Below are 21,183 nucleotides of genomic sequence, written 5' to 3'. Positions count from 1 at the left end.
GCATGCATGTCATGGCTACGAAAATTGCCATGGCTAAGAAAACAAGGCATGTATTCATTAGAGTTTTGTTTAAACTTATATTGACAAGAATAACTGTTTAAGTTAAATGCTTGCTTATAAACATCTACAATAATTTAAAAAAAGAAAATATCTTTGAATTTCTTCAAGTTTGCAAGTTAAGATATAAATTTCAGACAAACTAGCCCAAATTATAGTCAATTCTCATAATCTTGAAGACATAACGATCTTTATTGAATTCATTTAAGGAAACTGTCAAAATTGTTTACCATGCCTACAATATCCATATCTTATTTATTGCCACTCCCCTCCACTAACAGCTATTACCTAGCCCACTGCTTCAAGAGAATACACTATCCATTTGTATGCCTATCAGTGATGAAGCGTTTTACATCAGCACAGGCATTAACTAATCAGAGTAGAGGCTGAACATAACAATAGGACAGAAATAAAGATTGCTTTCTTCCTCAGATCATAGTCTAACTAGGTGCTCTATGGACATCCTTCTGCACTATGATTCAGAAAGTTAGGCTCCTTCCTTTTAGTGGCTCCCACTAATCATCTGCATCTGGCCAAGACACGAAGAAAAGAAATGAACATGGAAAAGGAACACCTGCACTTAAAGATCTTGGCCTGGAGATGATATACCTCACTTCCTCATACATTCCATTGGCAAAAATGAGTCACATGTCCCACCCAAATGCAAGAGGACTGAGACTATAGCCTAGCAATCTACTCAGCTGGACAAACCATTATTTCTGCCATATATAAAAAATATTAAAAGGTAAAAAGAACTGCAGGAAAAAAAATTGACCAAGAGTAATGTACATTTGGAGTACACCGGCAAAGAGGTTGCAAATTTAAATGTCTTACTTGGAATAGGCCTCATTGAAGAGGTGACAAGTGAGGAAAGACTTGAAGAGCAATATAGGTAGAGCCATACCATGTATGTTATCTGGAGGAATTGCATTTCAGGAAAAGCGAAAAGCTAGTTCAAAGGTCCTGATGTGGGAAAGCATCTGGAAGGTTCAAGGAAAAGTGAGAAGCCCAATGTGATCGGAGTAAAGTGTTGCAGAAGACATCTGAGAAGTAAAGGGGCCTAGCAGAGTCATAAAAGTCATTGTAAGGGCTTGGTTCTGAAAACACAGAAAGCCCTTGCATTTTAAGTTGAAGAATGATCTGCTCTGGGTTACGGTTTAACAAGACCCCTCACAATGCTGTTTGAGAATACGCTGGAGAGGGACAGGTATAAAAATGAGTGACTGGTTAGGAAACTATTACAATAATCCCAATGAGGGATATCAATAGGTTAGATCCAGGGAGAAGCAGAGATTTTAAGAAGTGGCAAAACTCTGTATATATTTTGAAGGTCGAGTCAAGGTGCATTCTGATAGAGTGAATATAACCTAAGAGAATGAAAGTAGGCAAAAATGATCCTAAGATTTTTGGCCTGAGCAAGTAGAAATTTGAAGTTGTCCTTAACTGATACAGGGTATGTGAGTGAAGCACATTTGTGGGGAGGACAAGAGTAAGAATCCATTTTTGGACATGTTAATTTTGAAATATCTATTAGACATCTGAATAGATTTTTCTTTTCTTTTTGAGACAGAGTCTCACTCTGTTGCCAGGCTGGAGTGCAGTGGCACAATCTCGGCTCACTGCAATTCCGCCTCCAGGGTTCAGGTGATTCTCCTGCCTCAGCCTCCTGAGTAGCTAGAACTACAGGCGTGTGCCACCACACCCAGCTAATTTTTGTATTTTTAGCAGAGACAGGGTTTCGCCATGTTTGTCAGGATGGTTTCAATCTCTTGACCTCATTGTCCACCCACCTCAGCCTCCCAAAGTCCTGAAATTACAGGCATGAGCCACCGTGCCCAGCCTATGAACAGATTTTTCACAGTCAGCTGGATATATGGTCCTGAAATCGTGGGAGAGCTCTGAGACAAAGATACAAATTTGGCAGTTGTTGACACTGGATAATATTTAAGCCATGAGGCACAGGAGATCAGCAAAGTAGGAAGAATAGAGAGGAGGCTGTCTAAAGTCTGAGTTCCAGACCAAGCCAACATTAAGACGACAGGATAATAAGTAAGACAAACTAAAAATTGGAGAGAGAAAAGACACAGAGAAATACAGAAAGAAATCCAGGAAAGTGTGGTGTCCTGGGAGCTAAGTGAAGAAAGAGATTTCAGGAAACATGAATTATCGGCTGTGTAAAATGCTGCTAATAAGTCAAGTAAGATGAGTACTGAGAATTGAATTTAGCACCTGAGGGTCTTTGTTGACCTTGATGAGAGCAACTTCGGTGGGATGCGGAGTGGCAAAAACCTGAGAAGGGTACGTATATGAGAGATACAAAGAGGAATTAGAGACTGCAAGTGTAGGTAACTCTTTTGTGGACTTTTGCTCTAAAAAGAAGCAGAGAAACCAGGCTGGAGTGGAAATTTTGTTAAGAGATGATAGGTTTTTTTCTTTGTTTTTATAAGATGAGGTAATACCAGGTTGTTTCCAATATGTTTTAACAGTAAGATGCTTGAGACTCAAATATAATCACAGACTTACTTTATAACTTTCTTTAGATGCTGGTGACAGTGGCACAATTTTCAGTTCTATTCTTGGTCAAAAAAATTATTATTTTCGTTTCCCTTCAATGATTAACATGGAAAAATGCTTACTCAGCCCTGCTAAAAATTTATTACTCTAAAAACATATTCTATCAACTAATGCCTTCTCCCAGTTTACCTTAAAGTTAGTACAATTCTCACCTTGGGAAAATGTGAAAGGTGCATTGATCCCTCTGTCCCTGCCTGCCAAAATATGACATATAGGAGTGTCTTTCCCGTTTTAAATTTGAATCATCAAATTGTTTCTCTCCTCCCGTCCTTTTGCCTAAAAAACTGTACCTTCCAAAATTAAAAGAAATGCATGTCTTCAGAAGATGAATCTGTATCTATACACATGACATCACTCTCACCATCAGCATCTCAACAGTTGCTTTTTAGAGCAAGATACTTCTCAAAAAAAGCCTAGTGGATCCACACCTTCCACTTAAGTAGAGTTTATGTGGCAACTTTGCAATGAACTGGTGACAAGTGAATCAAGCAGTATAGAGCCAAAGCTGTTAAGAATGGATATTACTATGTCCAGGGGAAAAGGCCAGCGGTCAATCAACATTTAACATTTTTTCCACAGTAAACACATAAAGATTAACTTTCTGAGTCATCTGTTGGTTCTAGTAAAGCAAAGAAATTAGAGACCGAAAATATATAATGTAAAATTCTAAATACTTCTTTAAATTAACATTAAGAATCTAAAATAACTGTTTTGGTAAGAAATGGCATGTAGGTGCTATTCAGACATATTTTTGATTATTTGAGTAAGTGGTTACCAAACAAAACTAATTGAAATAGAACAGGAAGTAATTCAGTGCCTTTAACTGAACCAACATTTCCTCAGAGTCTATAATGTGCCAGGCTCTGTGCTAGGAGTATAAACATTTTTTTAAAAAAGACATTTTCTTAACCTTTGAACAGTTCACATTTTTCATGATAGAGACAGAAAGTTAAACAATGAAGATATAATGTGGCATAAAATATTAGAGATAAGTACAAAAAGATATGAAAGCACAGCGTCATCGATTCCACTGGTAAAGAGGGAAGAATTAAAGAGAGAAGTTAATATTTGAAGGATAAAAATGTCTTTCTAGAGGCGAGAAAGGGTTGGAGGAGGTCAGAAAGAGAGGTCAAAACAATTTTAGAAGAAGTAATGGTAAGAACAAAGCTAAGTGACTATAACATGATGTTATTAAGAGTGAAACTTGCAGCTATCAGAATTCCAGTAGTCCTGCTTCTCCAAAACAAAGCAGCCAGAGCAAACAATGAACTTAACTTCCCAGAGGCTGTCTCTGAAGAGAGCACCTGGGAGGGAGTCCATCGCTAACATGACATGCAGCAGACGCGGAGGTAGTAAAGGAAGAATACCACCTTATGAGGAGACCACTTGCAGAAAGAAATAAACAGGAAAGTTATCATCCTTGATTCCTCTCTTTTCCTCACTGCCACCTTCCCCACCATTATCTCAATCATTAGCCAGTCTTAAGATTTCCTCTCCCAAATATATCATAATTCTACCACTTCTCACTATCTTCTCTGATACTCCACAAACCCAAGCCATCATCACCTTCTCCCGGATTAGTACAATAGCTGTCTCTCTGACAATTTTATGTCCCCAAAATCTACAATGATCATTTTAAATCATGAATCAGATTATATAGTTCTCTTAAGTCTCCACTGGAGTCCTATTGCAATCAAAACAAAAATCAGCGACTTATTTATGTCTATAAGGCCATGCACGATTTGGCTCCTGCCTATGCCACCACCCTCATCTATTTATTTACTTTGCATGGAATTCTCCTCCCCATGACCTTTATATATTCAACTCTCTCTCCATAGTTTTCAGCCGAAGTGTCACCCCATCAAGACCTTTTCTAATCACACTATCTAAAGTGCCCCCCATTCCATTCTCTATTACCACTATATTTTCTATATAGTACTTATCACTATTTGAAATGATCTTGTTTATTTATTGTGTTTACTTGTTTACTGTCTCTTTTCTCTCACTACGCTAGTAAACTTCAAATATTTAAGAAATTTTTCCATCGTGGTTACTTCCGTTTTCCCAGCACCTAGAATAGTGTATACAACTGAATAACCACTCAATGAATAACCATTAGATGTTTGAGAAAGTTTGAGTAGAGGGATAAAGGTACTCAGAGAATTTTTAGAAGTTTGCTCTGTGATGCATTATATAAAATTTCTGTGTATCCTTCTAAGAAACCTAATACAAAGGTCTATATTCTTCAAAGCATTCAGGGACAGATCGAAGTGCTGTGGCAGCTGACCATGCAGTCTTGGGCTTCAAAGAAAACAGGCCCCACTTTATACAAAATCTAAGTGCAAGTCCTAGTTGGAGATGCCTCCTCCACAAATAGTATAGTTCCTATGTAAGAAAAATATGTATGTGCCCCTTTGTCTTTATGAAACAATATGTTTAGTGGTAACAGTCAAAGGCAAGAGGATTTACACAGGAGCTATAACTGATAGAGGTTCTGATGAGGATTTTCCAGAACTAGAAAATAAGGAAAATTAAATTTTGTCATAAAAATATTGATGGTGAATAATGAAACTGGAAAATGAGGATTTTGGAGGTAGAATTGGCATTATGATTCTGTCCAACACATTCCATGGAAGAGAGACCTCACATCTAGAAGACATAAACAGTCACCAGACAGAAATCCTACACTGTGCAAGATTCCTGAGGTTTTACCATGAGCTGAAAAGTCTCCAATTTCCTCATCTCATTCTGTGTTTCTCATGCAAGCTTCTGATTATAATTCAGTGTCCCTGGTCCCATGATGCTAGGAAAAGAGTTGAACTAGATCAAGCCAACATGTTCCAGTCACCAGTGGGATTGTCTGTGGGCCTTGGTGACAGTGCATCACAGTCCAACTTCTTCCTCAGACCAACCGGCTTCTTTCACTTCCCTTCCGCAGGTGTCAGTCCCAAGGGCACTTCCCAATATACTCTCTATGTTATGAGCCCATTCTCCAGTTCACAGTTTACATTCCTGGGAATCCAATCTGCAATCTCTGTCTCCAATAACAGCAGGATCCAGGTGGTCAAATGAGATTGTCAGCAATCTGTCTCTATCTCTCAGCTCTGCATTAAAGTCATAATTAGTAAGGCTCTCCTTTGTGATAGAAAGGATATTAGATCATTTTACCAAAATTCTTTTTTTCCAAAGGCAAATTCATGAACATAAATTTGTCTACTGTCAACTCTTTTCAGAAATTTTGGTTAACAATGGCTAGATGTAAAGTAAGCTGATATGCCACTTGAGGAATTGACAAAATAAAATTAAACATGCCAAAAATTAGAGAAAATATATCATAAAAATCATCCATAAGAAATGAATGCTCATTCTAATTTCTCACAATAAATAATTAGGTATATGAACTTGGAAATAACTCACTAAGAGGTTTGACGTAAAAAGGTAAAATTATTCAAAGCAGTGTTTAGGAAATTAGAATGTCCAGAAGCAATTACAATTATTACTATAATGTACTCTATGATTACTATGTCAGATTTGACATGTGACACAAAAATACAATAATTTGAAGGATCAAAATTAATTGGCTAAAAATCCTTAAAATTAGAAGATATGTCAAAAGCCTAAAATTAACTAGAAAGTGAGAGGAAAAGTCACCCCAAATATTACATTTTGCTATGACATTTTAGAAATAAACTAAGGTTTAAATGTCACATGGAAAATTGGCAGAGGGATCTTAAGAATGCTTAAATGTTGATGATATAAAAAGACATTAAAATATTTGAAGTAAACAGATATTGGAAAACATTCACATGAAACGCTATTGATTGTGATGAAATATTGCTTTTGAAATGTTAAATATACATATATTTAAGAAAAATAACCCTATAATCTTTAGAATTCATCAACTAGAATGTTATTTGAACTGCTTATATGAAGAAAAATAAAACCTAGTAATCTTCATAAGCTTTTAAAAGTATTTCACTCAGTATAAATTGTAATCTTTACAAGTTGTTAAAATAAATAAGATTTGGTAAATTGGTATGTTTTCCATACTACAAATTTTTATTAGAAAAATTTAATTTCAGATAATTAGTTTTTAGAGAATGGATTTTCGTGAGTTGGCCTGCCTCAAGCAACATAGCCACTGGCAGCCACAGTCTTTTTTATTATTTTCTAAAAATATTTTTTTATAATCTTATACCCTACTAATCAGATCAACTCCATCTAAAATGCTTACTTCATTCCCAAGAGCTCCAAAAAAAGTCCTGGCATTCGCATTAATCAGGACAGCTTGGATCATGAGTCCATAGTAAATGTTCACCAGTAAATGTGGCCAGAGACATGGAATGTGGTGATCACTCAAGCTTGATACTCGTGATGCCCTCTGGACCTAGGAGAGCAGTCAGGCCCGTGCCAATCACATGGACTGCAAATGGGAGAAGGAAAACTCCCAGAAGGAAAAACTGGGTCTATTACCAGAAAAGAACAGTAGATGTCTGTTGCATCTTTCAGTTTGACAATTGGAATTAACTTTTGTCTTGTCTAGTAGCATTTCTCTAACCATTGCTCAAGAAGCCAAATTTCATTATGGCTTTCAAAAGAGGATCTCTTATTATATCTGTATTTTTTCGATCCAGTTGAACTCAGAGAGAGGGGAAAAATAATTTTGTTTTTAAACCAAAATTTGTTTCTTCGTTTTTTTGTTCTTTCTTTTTTTGAGACAGAGTCTTACTCTGTCACTCAGGCTGGAGTGCAATGGTGCGGTCTTAGCTCACTGCAACCTCCGCCTCCGGGGTTCAGGCGATTCTCCTGCCTCAGCCTCCTGAGTAGCTTGCATTACAGGTGCCTGATACCACACTCAGCTAATTTTTGTATTTTTAGTAGAGACAGGGTTTCATATTGGCCAGGCTGGTCTTGAACTTCTCACCTCATGTGATTCGCCTGCCTTGGCCTCCCAAAGTGCTGGGAGTACAGGTATGAGCTGTGGTGCCTGGCCAATTTGTACTTTATACCATGCTTTTAAGAGCAATCTTATCCTTTTTTTCTAATTTTCAGAGGTTTTAAAAATATTAATCTCTCTGCTTTTTTGCTTGGATTCCAACATTTAAATTACTATTCTATACCTCTGATTGACAAAGAAAAGAATGTCCCCAGGTTAAAGCAAACACAATTTGATATGTTAGTTATTATAAACTTTCATGGAAAATTACCATGAAGAATTTTTTGCTGATTTGTAGTTGCTTTAACTTTTAACACATGAAATATTATTACATTTTACCATGCTTAATCTCCAAATCAATTACCTCTTCCTTAGAAAACTGAGAGTTGACATATTTGTAATAAAGCAAAATAAAATTACAAGAGTCAAAATTGAACCTTCAGATGATACTGAAAATGTTCTCACATTCTTCCTCTCAATAATCATTCCACAAATATACATTCAAAACATGCTATAAGCCAAGGACTGTTCCAGGTTCTAGGAACAGACTAAAACAAACATCCTACCCTCATGTACCTTATATGTAGCAAAGGAAACAGACAGCAAACAAATAAATACATAGGTCAAGCATTATGAAGAAGAATCACTCAGGACAAAGCAATTGAGAGTGGCTACCGTAGATAGAGTGGTGAGAGTTTCAAGGGATTCAGAGTTTTCTCTCAACGGAGAAAAAAAGGTGAGAAAAATGCAAATAGGAAACTAGATATTACTTTTATTTTATTTTGATTTTGGAAAATATGTCTGATATCTGTAAGCAAGTGAACTTCCTAATATTAAAGCCCCAAAATTAGGTAGGCTCACCAACACAGTTATTATCGGTGCTGGAAAACTGAAAACTCCCCACAGGGTCAGAGCCCTCTCATAGCAGCATAGCACAGAGCTAAGGGGACCTCATACTTCCTGCAAGCAGCCAGATCCCAAGGGTGAGGCGGGAGAGGCTCCAATCCCTCCTTTCAAACGCCCAAGTAAATAAAGTCACAACTCCCCATTCAGTGCAGAGTGAATGAGAAGCCAGAGACAAGACAGGTTGTTATTTAAGTCGCCCGGCATCCAAGGAAACAGGAGGAAGGGGATAAGATTACTCCTGAACCTGTGAGTTTTTTCCTAGCCACATTCTGCTGCTCAGGTGCAGGGACAGGGGCAAAGTAGGTAGGCAGAGAGTTGGTTGGACTTAACTAGGGACACAGCCTGATGAATATTACAGAAGGCAGGAGAGGGTTCAGGATGGGGGAGAGAGGTGTTGAAAATATCTTCTGGGGAGTAATTGCGGTAAAGGACCATAGAATATAAATTGGATAAGGAGAAAAGTAAGTCCATTAAGACAACAATAGATGATGAATAAGTGGTACAGTAAATGGATTAGATCCAAATGTAATCAAATAATTGCTGAAGACAGGGAATCCGTAAGTGACCTACAAATATAAGAGAGTTCATCTAGTTGAAAAATAATGGCCAACAAAAGATGTCCACATCTGAATCCCTCAAACCTGTAAATATGTTACCTTACATGGCAAAACGGAATTTGCAGATGTGATTAAGGATCTTGAAAATGGGAGATTTTCCTAAATTACCTGGATGAGCCCAATATAATCAAAATTGTCCTTATAACATGGGAATCAGAAAGAGACATGGAGATAGACAAAGAAGATGTGATGAAAGAAGCAGGGGGTCAAAGTCAGAGAGAGTTGAAGACGGTATGCTGCTGGCTTTGAAGAAGGAGGACACAGTTGCAGGGCAAGGAAAGCAGGTGGCCTCTAGAAGCTGAAAAAGGCAACAAAATACATTCTAGAGCCTCTAGAAGGGAGGCAGCTGTGCTTACACTTTGATTTTATCCTGTGGTACCCATTTTGGATCTCTTACCCCCAAACCATAAGATTAAAACACAGAGAGTAAATGATGATGTCCACTATGGATTTTGGTTAATAATAAGGTACCTATATTGGCTCATTGGTGATAAAAATGTAGCAACAGATTAGTAATAAGGGAAACTGTGGGAGGTTGGAGAGATATATAGGAACTCTCTGTACTTTCTTCTCAATTGTTCTATAAACCTAACTGCTTTAAAAATAAGTCTATTAATAAAAAAATAGATAATGCTGGCCACTATAAATAAAACAAACTGAATGAATTAAGAGTCGAGACAGAGTGGAAGTAGGGTTCCCATTAGGAGACAACCAGGATGGGTCCATGGCAACAAGGGATTCATTAAAATACCTAGAAGGTTCAATAATATATTTTATAAAAGAAAGTTAAAAAGTAACATTTTTACATTTTGGAATCATTTTACATTCCCATCCCCTATCACTAAGCCAGAATTGCATTATTTTAGGACATAAACTTAAATCTGTAAAACTTAAGCTCAAGGTTATGCATGCAGAACAATATTTTGAAACTTCAAGGAACCAGTCATTTTAAATAGTTGAAATATTTAAAATTTTGAAATATAACTTTTTCAAAGGAAGTCCAATATTAATAGATGCTGTTTATATGCTTAGATGTTCTTCTTCTCGGCCCCCAAAAAAGCTAGCCAGTGTTTCCTAAGCAAAAATGCATGCATGCAAAACAAGTTTTATTCTACAATTCTCATCCGGGTAATCTAAAATCTAGTAGCAAGAATGCCCCCGAAGTCTAAATTCATAACTTATAACATGAGGAGGGAATAAAGTAACCATAATCCAGATAATTTTGGACTTTATAGTAGGTAGTCAACACCTTAAATTTCATCTGGAATCAGAACAAAATACTGATGTAATTTCCAATGGAAACATTATCACAGCTTGATTAGGTGATAATATGATGCATTTCTCATACTGGTTTCATTAAAATAGCATCATATCCACAAAACTCTTGAATAGACCATCTCCAGAGAAATTATTCCAAAATTACTGTATTATTCAAATATTAACTCCTGCTTTGGTTGCTTTTTATATCTTGTTTTCTTCCAATTTCCAAACTAGTAAGTGTGGCCAGGGAAACATAGTTATCCCTGAGATCTAACAGAAAGATGTATTAATGTTATATTGAGGTTCCTTCTATTTTCTGTCTATTTTCTTCTTGGAAATATATTCCCCTCACCCATCATCCATTCACCCTACCCCTGGGGCATCAACTTCCAAGGTAGGACTGAGATGAGCATTCCAGATTTGAGGCCTGCCTAGCCTCAGCCTCATTCACTTTAAGTCGGCTCCTCCACTTTCCTTTTCTCCTCCTCCTCCTCTTCTTTAATTGCCTCATTTCTGTGACAGAGCCTTAGAGAGTTGTGCACTTGAATGCCATGATTTGTCATGACTCAAGCTTACATTCACTGACAAGAGTCTGGGAGAAAATGAATTGGGAGAAATAGATGTGACCAGAGGAAAGTCAGAAAGCAAGCTATGAATTATGAAAAAAAAAAATGTTGAAGAGGAAGATATTCAGGGGCTTCCTCAACCTCTCATTTTCCCAAAATTATATATGTTGCCTGACAGCTGTTCTTGATTTTCTTTCATTTAACATTCACAGGATCACGATTATTTCAAGCAGAACACAAGGGGAAAGTTAAGGCTGTAAGAGGTCATTCATCTTCCCCATAAGGGAATAGAAGAAATGTGCAGTCGCCCCCTCATTCTCAGAGTGACTCGTCATAAATGATGACTTTTATGTCAAACTAGAATTTTCTTCATTCTTTCTTGTATAAATGTATGAGGGTTATTCCACACTTAGATGGGTCACCAAGGTAGCTTATAGATTTTTCCTTCCCTTGAGACATTTTAAGAAGATAAATATCAATCTGTCTTTGAAGGATGGCAGAGAGTCCTTAGGACAGGTTGAGGAATGAATTAAATAACCTTTGGCTGTCCCCACTGACTTATGAGGGAGAAAAAAATAGGCATACTCACAGTATAACACAACTCCTTCTAAACACTAACCTTTTTTTCCAGTGTGGAACTCTCTGCCCTCCCTGGCATTAAAAGTCAAAATAGTATCAAATCTGTGCAATCAAAGTACAAAATTAATTGTCTACTATGGTGAGTATCAATGTAGCATAATGAGCCACAGAAGGCTCATATCAACACTAAATTAGAAAATACAACTGCCTTTCATAACTCAGTTATACTCAATTCTGTAGTATCCAGAAATTACTGGAGTGACTGGAATATTTGTTAAAGGTACTGAGAGATCTTATATCTTCTGAGTAGTAGTAGAATCTAAAGGAACAATAAGTTCAGCTTCCTAAAACTCTAAGTACTAAGTACTGATCAATCTTAAAATATATCAGGTTGACCAATGCCTGGCATATGGTAACTCAATATTGAATAAATTGATGACAGCTAAATTATTTGTTCTTCTGGACTTTTTGAGATGACTAGTTACTGCTCCTTACAGTAGATCCTCTCTTAATTCAGCTCCTCCATAAGGAGGATAGTCATCAAAATAAATAAAATATGGACGATAATTTTTAGGTGCTTCCTGTGGTTCTAAGGTCCCAATGGTGTGAAAATGAGGAATGCTGGGAGCTTTGGGGCATCTCTAAGTAGATGACAACCCACCACAACAAAATAAAATGTTTCCATTGACTTAACACCTGTGAAATTTCACTTTGAAAGTTGATTTTATTTTTTAAAAATGACATAAAATCATCACAGAGATGTCTAAAGCAGTTATTTGAGATATAGCCTTAAAATTAAATATTCAATATTCATTATTTTATTTCCTCTCACTTATAAATAACAGTAGATGCAGTTTTCTATTTCTTCTAAACTTATCACAAAACAAACAAAAAAATTTTTAAAAAATTTAATTTCACCTTTCTGTCCAACTAAGACTATGCAATGAAAACTTATTAAAACAAATGCTATATCAGAATCAACCTGCATGTTCCTTCTGTCAAATAATCTATTAATATTTACAGTTAATGTTAGATTCGTTATTTTGTTTAGGTTGGGTGGGTTCGTATCTCAAAATTTTCAAAAAAGCAAAGAACCTATTAAGGTCAATCAATAGATATCTGCCACAAAATTATTTCATCTGACATAGAAAATAATCTTAATGGCCATATTAAAAAATAAATACAAATTTTGCATTATATATTGAATTAGAAGATACTTATAGCAATTTTGTCTTTCTTTCCCAAACTTTCCCAAAGCCTCTTTTTTTCAAGAATTGATTCTTTCTCCTCATTCAAAAGTTTGTCTTTACAGATGAAGAGTAAAACTTATAACCTAAATTTCTCTAAAATGATAATTTATGATCTAAAAAAAAATAAAACCCTGGATTCGGTTTTTCAATTGTAGCAACTCTAACGGCATCTAACATCCCCTTTTAACATCGGTTTACTGATTTGATCTTATTTAAGCTTTTCAAGAACCAACATAGTGACAACTTGCTCATTCAGAAGAAATCAAGTAAGAAAAGTAGGATTATACTCAGATGAGCATACACTTATCTCATGTTCGACAAAATGCTCTGGAAGCTTTGAATGTTTTCTGAAATGTTAAGTATTTCATGGTCACAAAGATACACTTCTCTCAGTTATTTCTCGTTCTAGGAATATTCTGTTCATTTCTGCAATGCCTTTGCACCCTCTAATGGTCATTTTAGGATTTTCACTATTGGGAGCAAATTTGTTCAAGGCTATGCAAAGGTTTCGTCTTATAAATTTGAATTTTTATTAGAATAATGATATTTACACACTTTATACCCTTAAATCTGTTATTTTGTAATCCCAAATACTAATCAAAGCTCACACATCTTTACATTGTTTAAAAAAAACAAAAGTACACAGAGTTGGAGTTACTAGGGTAATAATTAGGAAACACTTCATACTTTCCAATTATATCTGACATATTAACAAGCTAATAAGAATTTAAGATTTTTGCCTCCTAGGTACCAAACAATTCAATAGTAAGGCTATCATTTGGTACCATAGTTATTTCATAATACTGCCATGGTGAAGTCAAAAATCTGGGCCTGTTTATATATACAAGGCATAAAAATGAGTTCTAACGCAGTACAATATCCTACAAAGAACCTCAGAAATGAGGTTCTTTTTTATTAAGAAGTAGCCATAACAAGAGTAAACACACACACATGTATATAGATACAGAAACTATAGCTCAACTGACTCATATATTGTCTAAGGAATATGGAACACCTTTAACCCAGAGGTCTTTAAAAAAAAAAAATTTAATGATCTTTGACATCCATAATAAAAAGAAATATTGTTTATTTCTTTCCTGATGTCAAATCTTCTTTCTATTACAGTTTCATGTTTAGAAAAGATTTAGGAAAAATGTGAAAAGTTTTAATGGCAAGCTTGATGTCTGATTTCATGCTTCTGACAGTGATAAGGAAACCTGCTTTGTGGTGAAAAGAAACAACAGATAAAACCGTACAGATGTGGGAAGAGCCAGTATCAGTGCTTATGGGGAGAACAGTTGCATTTCTATGCAATTGTTTCTTTCCAGGGTGATGCTACATATTTTTAAATATCTTTTCTTGAAGAAAAACCTGTAACTTGAGCCCTCTAAGAGTTTGAAGTTCCTAATATATGTTATATCCCTATTTTTTATCAGAAAAGTATTTCAGAACTTATACATACACCCATAAATCAACAACTTTTGTTTCAAAATAAAACTACTGATATTAAGGCCACAAAAAAGCACTTCACCAACAGTGCAATAAATCCCATATAACTGGATAACATTATAGGAGACATTATCCATTGAGGAGACGGAAAATACAACATCTCCAAGCTGAAATAAGATATTATATAGGGTGACACTCCAAGTATTTAAAGATTCTATCGATTTCCAAATTACAATTAAATTTAAATTTAAAATTTTGAGTTTCTACTTTAAAATATAATTATCTCCAATAGCTGACAATATAGGACTTACCAACATCTGCAAACCTTGCAAGGTATCTATTTATAGAGGTTGCTTATTTGTAATTCAATCAGTTGTCATATGTAATGACAGCAAATATATACTTGAGAACATGATGGTTCTTGACAGCTCCAAAAGTATTATTTGTCTACAATTATATTTTTTAAAAATCTAAACTTCTAAAAGTCATCTCTCATAATGCAGGCATGTACATTGTCTGAAATCCCCTTTATATTTCATAAACCCTGAAAATTGTGATATGAAGTTGCCAAGTCAATACTACCTGTACTTCATCCTGTATGCATTCTTTTACAATGATTATTGATAACTGAAATCTACTGTGTTAGTATGAGTATATTTAAAATATAAAACAATATTTTTTGGTTAATGAGAATTGCAAATAACTCCTGGTAAACTGTATCCTGTCCTACAAAAGTCTGGTGGAATCAAACTTAGAGAATTACTAATTTTCAATAATTTGGAGTTTCAAAGCATTCAAATATATATTCAAAGACATAAAACTATTAAATCCACTCGCACCAACAACCATTTAGGAAACCAATCATGATGGTTGTTAGAAAGCAGAATAACACAGGAGTCCTAAGCTATTGAGCATAAAATTCCAGGTCCTTCAAAATCAGCCATGCAACACTACTTTAAACGTCTTCAGCACATACTTTTCACATCTCAATGATTACGCAGTTAGCTCCCATTATCAGAAATAATTCCCTCCTTACCATAGTACATCATTATATATTGGGATTTATCACGATAATGTAAACTGTTTGAATGGCTTTCTCTCCCAATAGACCACCCATATGAATTTCTTGAAGGCAAGAGCTGAGTTTATTCATTTTTATATCTCTAGCACTTGACAACTGGTAGGTAGCAAGGCAATGTGTTGCTTTTGGAACCAAAAGATCATGATGAAGATTCATGTTTTAATCCTAGGTTCAATAACTTGACTTTCTAGTTTCTAATATGTAGATGTGGGATAAAACAACCTATGGGGTTGTTGTGAAATTGGAAGATATTTATTTATGAAGTGACTAACCCAGTGTCTGCCGCATATAAGGTGCTATTACATGTGCTCAATAAATGTTAGTTGAATTGATTTTTTACAATAGTTCTTTCCATTTATATATTAGCTCAAAATCTTTTCAGAATTTTCAGAATTCAAATCACCATCTTGATCTTGTTCCCTCACTCTCATATACCATAATTTAAACTGCCATCTCTATAAGAATAAAAAATGTTACTGTGTATTCAGGCAATTTAGGCATTTGAGGGAAGTACGTTCAATGCTTCCCAGGATTAAAATAGTTTAAAATGTCCTCAGAAAGGAGAACTAAAGTTCAGGGCATTCAGCTTTATTTTCTCTTCCATTTCTTACTAAAAGGGAAAAATGCTTCAATATTTATAAGACTTAGAATAATGGATGTGCATAATTTTCCCTTAACTTACATTTCTGCTTTTTAAACCCAGTTTAAACTCAGTGAAAGGCCAAGAACATAGACTTAATTATGCAGAAAAAGGATGCTTTAACTGCAGTGCACATTCAATAGACAAAATCCAAAGAAAGCAGTCCTGCCTCAGACATTACAAATCAATTCATTATATTGATTTGGAATGAGTTGTGCTGTAATTTAAAACATAGATTACCACAGGCCAAACTAAAGTTCTATTTCTAAGGCACTTTTGCTTGGCTACACACATGACCCAAGAATTTTCAAAAACAGTGATTTGCTTAACCTTATAAAAAAGCTATTGTATATAAATAATAGGTTTTAATGGACTAATAATTAAAATGTAATCAAAAGTAACTTTCAATAGTATGCCAAAAAATGTGTGTTTGAGTTAACTAATAACTTCAATAAATCATTGATATCTTATTGAGAACAGGCAATGTGCTTCTATTTCAAAATGATTTATTCCACATGCAATGCATAGAATGTTTCCATCTCATTTCCTAATTCTAATGTAATCCTTGAAGAAAATGTTAAGATTTCATTCTGTCTTGTTTGTTTTTCATGGAAAAGGCTGCTCCTTGGGGAATCCGCAATCACACCTAAGAGTTCTATTGTCCTCCTCACATCTTTTGGTGACTTGCTATTTTATCTTAATGTAACTTAAACATTTTATTGTTTTTTTCACTTGTCAGTCTTAAAAGGTAGGAATAATAATAGTTGCCACTATATAGGGTGTTTCTCAAAAGCACTGAAACTATAGTTCAGAAAGACTCATTGAATTTCAATTATGCATTTAACAAATGGGCATATGAGACCAACCAGTTAATTAGAGAAATGGCTAAAATGCATGCTTCTTTGTGAGGACAGAATATTTATCAGTAATTTTCTTCATATTAAAATAACAGAACCTACTGAATGCAGTTGTTCTAAAAGTATAATAAAATAATAATTTGCAACTGAGTTCTTCCTGAGACAGCCTGAGAATCGAGACAGAATGTAACAAGGTCCTTCTATACCAATAAGTATCTTCTTCACTGAAATCTCTCCTGGGCCTCAGTTTCTCCATTGGAGCAATGATCTCATTAAACTACATGAACTTTCAATTCTACACTAATTTTAAATGTTCTAAGTTCTTAATAAGTTAAACAATCAATTAGTAACAGAAATCAACTAATCTGCTCTTATCTGATATCTAGATGACATATGAACCTATAAATATACAAATATTTAAATAATCCATAAGTTATTTAAACATGTGTATAGAACTATTAAAATCCAAGAACATGAAACAGTTGTTGATATGACTTCCTAAAAAGTCTTTATTGTTTCTGGTAAAATGACACAAAAGTTGTGAAAACCAAATACCTCAATGAAAACAAAAATGTCTTGCTTGTCAGGTTCCTTTTCTTTAAAATGAAAGAAGTGAATTACAACAAAATTATGGTCTTTGAAACAAATTATAACAAAACAGGATTTTTAAAATTATTTCCATAAATGTCAAGAGCAATTTAAGCTTGTTATCCTGGTGAATCAGAGTAGTTTTGCTTGATAAGAGCTTTTTTAAAGTTTGCCACAAAATTTCAAAATACATAGCTACCTTCTCAACAATAAAAATAAATGTTGCTGTGACATTTTTCCAGCAAATTTTAACAAGATTCAAACTACCTAATCTTTCTAATCTTAAGTATTCACATTTTTTTCTGGTTATCGAATTAGCCAGAAGCAAAGATAAAACAAATCTGTTTTTCTGTTATTTGATCTCACAATGATAACAAAACTCAGTCTCTAAACGAGTATTTCTAAATACACTTATCCATAATTTTCAGCTGATTTCAAAAATAATTCTCGAAATAAAATTAATTGGAGATAAGCACAGGTCTTTATTTAAGGACTCCTTACTAATTGTATTGCTCCTGTGGTATTGAAAGACATTCCTTTCCAAGCTGTTTATGTACCAAAAGCACAATGTTTGCTAGCACTGCCACCTGCTGTTGACTCTAAATCATTTTCTAGTATGCATAAATAGAAATAAAAATAAATGAAATGGCTCGGGCATAGTGGTCAAGGAAGCAAGCATCAACACAAAATTTAAAGACATTTTGTGTGCAAACCAATGACAACAGGTAAAGTGATACTTATGCTGTAATAAATCTCTTGCCATAACAGAGGGGTTTAATAGGTGACTGAAAAGGCCCCTGAACCATTTTGGTTATTCACATTAGACTGAGTTATATTTTTTACAGGAGCATTTTCGATGTGACCAAAAAAAGCAGAGGATGAAGTACCAAATAAAGGCAATAAAGTTCTTCTAGAGGGAATCAATTGATCTTTATTTAATTGAGTAAACCATGTTCAATGTATGTAGGAAGATATAAGCAAATGTGGCAAAAATTAGTGAATCCAGTTGAAGGATATACGGAAACACTATTTTAGCCTCTCTACCTTTCTTAGGTTTACAAACTTTCTAAATCAAAAGATGGAGAAAAAAGTATAATGTACCAATATATTTAATCTGCTTTGCCAGTGCAGCTAAACTTCATGGAATTTAAAAGAATATTGAAATTATATTAGAGAAACTTAATGCACATTTTAATGTCTGAGAAAAACTGAAATACTTTTTTAAAAGAATGTTGAGGAATTATTTCTTTTTCTCCCTTATTCTAGAGAAACAGTAGCCTTGGGTCTGATGGCTACTTGTGTAGTGGGAGCATTGACCTAACAGTGCCTCTGGGGTAAGAAAAGAACAAAGTGTATACAAGAACATAAGTATATCCAATAGCTTTCCCTTTTACAATTTAACAGCTTCAGAACTGCCCTGTTCGTTAACTTTAAAGCTTTTTCAGTGTGCTTATCAGAATTCCCCAAACACCGTAACTGAAAACTTCTTTAAAACATATTCATGAAAATTATTATTTAAAAAAAGAAATCTGAAGTTCCCAATTTTAGTAAGAAATTTAATCTTTAAATAATAGACAGCTTTTGGATTGTCTGTCCAATCTTCTTTCTACAAACTTCTCCTCTCACCTCCCCTAATCCATAGAGATTTAAATTCCGTGATTTAAATTACTGGTGGGCCACTTACAGCCTACCAGCTGGTGCTTCTCTCTTTTGGGAATTCAGAATTGGTATTCAGAAAAGATAGTTGAGTCTTTGATGTTTTCTAAAGTTGAGACAGGTAAACGAAGGGGCTATGGTGCTGCTGCTGAGTACGAAATGAATAAAAAAGTAGGGAGAAATGCCCATATGCAAAGAGAGAAGAAGAAAACACACATATAGAAATAAGGAAAGAAGAAAGTACAGAAAGAAAGAGAGGGAATAATGCCTGACAACTTTCTAGTTCCACATAAACACAGCAGTACTTCTACCCATACTTTCTACGACACTCCCCTGTATCCACACACACGCTTCTCCCTTGTGATACACTAGTTGGCTGTGGGATGTTATTTCTTGAAGCCAAAGTCTTGATTCCAATAATTTGCTGACATTTTTTTAAATGCAGGGAAATTTTGATATAAAAAAATTAGAATGGCAGCCAACAATAAAAAAGCTGAAAAATGTAGATATTGTCCATGAGATACAATTTTTATGTGTGTGCGTGTGTGCGCACACACACACACACACACACACACACACACACAAACTGCAATATTTCTCTTAAGCAGAGTCCATGCCTAGGAATTATAATGATGTTTGTAGTAGATGGTAATATTAGTTCAAAATACTCACTGATTCTCATGACTTGCTTTGGCCAGCCCAAAATAAGCCCAGTGACTTGTGGCACTGCCAAGCAGGAACTTTAATGCCATCTTGTAGTTCCACCACGGTATTTCTTTCCCTTTGACCATACAAGAAAGAACAATAATGTAAGGTTGTGTTAACAATAATGTGAGACTGTGTTACATGTCAACCTGCAATAGACATGTAACATGAACAAGAAATCAACTTATATTGTTGTCACTGAAATTTAGAGGTTTATTGTCACTGCAGTATAACCTGGCAAAAACTGGTACATGTCTAAAATATTCTAATTAATAAGATATTAATGGGTAAGAATGTAAATATTTCATTACAAAATCTATTTATTATTGCTAATAAGCTTATATTTTAAATAAGCTCTTTTAGATTTCAAGTTATGCTATTAATGATTTTAGGGGTCTTTACACAAATTACTTACTAAATGATAGATTTATTACTTCATTCACTTTTTTAAGAATTGCCAATACATTTATCATAAATACATATTTTGTCTTAAAATATATTTCAAAAACATTCTCATTTTAGTATACAGACTATATAGACTAATTTTAGAATGTAGACTATACTAAAAACTGAATATTATAAAACTTATTAAAACACTGAGAAAAAGGTCTTGAAAATTTTTATATGCTTCTTGTTTATTATGAAAACAACCTGATACAAGGATTCTGAATCTTTCAAATATATAAACCAAAGCAATTGTAAATAATTGTCCTACTTTCTTAATTTATAACATCAGTGACTTTAAGTACTTACACAATCTAGATATTAACTCTACTTTTGCATAAGTACTTTTTCTTAAGACAATGTCATCTTTAATAGAGTTTGGGTAACTATAAATAGCTATAAAATAAATATAAATTAGACATGAGGCCAGTTCTATGCCTCCTGCCACCATGATTAACTGTGTGACCTCGGGTAAGGCATTTTACTTCTCTAAGCCAGTGAGCCTTCATCAGAAAAATGAAGATAGTGATCTATACCTACTGCATAAGGAACCAAATAACACAATGTACACTGTAATCTCTTAAATATATTAAAATTATTACTTACCTGTGTATTAACACTACAAGATACCTTGACATGATCAGAATTTATATACCAATGGTCAAAATCCAATGCTATATAACATATTGCTATAACTCCTTATCTAAAAGAAGGGCCCCAGGGTCACAACAGAAGCAGCAGTGATGGATGCATACAGTTTCTACCAACTTTAGTAGGTAGTTTAAACTGTCGAAGTGCCAGGTCATTTTGGAGAGTAGGAGACTATCTTTGCTTCTTTACTAAACCCACCATTACAACCACAATAAATCGTATTAACGAGAGAATTTATTCATGCAATTCACTTTTTTCTTCTAGGTGCTCATTGAATGAACACGCTCCAACACTCTCCCATTTATTTTTTCTTTGCTTTTTTTTTTTTTTTTTTTTTTTTTTTTTTTTTTTTTTTTTTTTTTTTTTT

The 21,183-nt window shown here is 34.5% G+C and overlaps 1 long non-coding RNA gene across 1 annotated transcript in view; it reads right to left on the bottom strand.

Moving 5' to 3' along the window:
* LOC119468591 overlaps positions 1 to 21,183 on the bottom strand; it is a 58,316-nt gene that overhangs the window by 20,870 nt on the left and 16,263 nt on the right. The window contains exon 2 of the long non-coding RNA XR_005197290.1: positions 19,689 to 19,797. This is a non-coding gene — a long non-coding RNA (uncharacterized LOC119468591). The remainder of the gene's footprint in view (positions 1 to 19,688; positions 19,798 to 21,183) is intronic.

Source organism: Cebus imitator, unplaced genomic scaffold (assembly GCF_001604975.1).
Source record: "Cebus imitator isolate Cc_AM_T3 unplaced genomic scaffold, Cebus_imitator-1.0 Scaffold452, whole genome shotgun sequence".
NCBI lineage: Eukaryota > Metazoa > Chordata > Mammalia > Primates > Cebidae > Cebus > Cebus imitator.
Note: the sequence above shows the minus strand (reverse complement) of the source record. Positions and strands in the feature narration are given on the sequence as shown.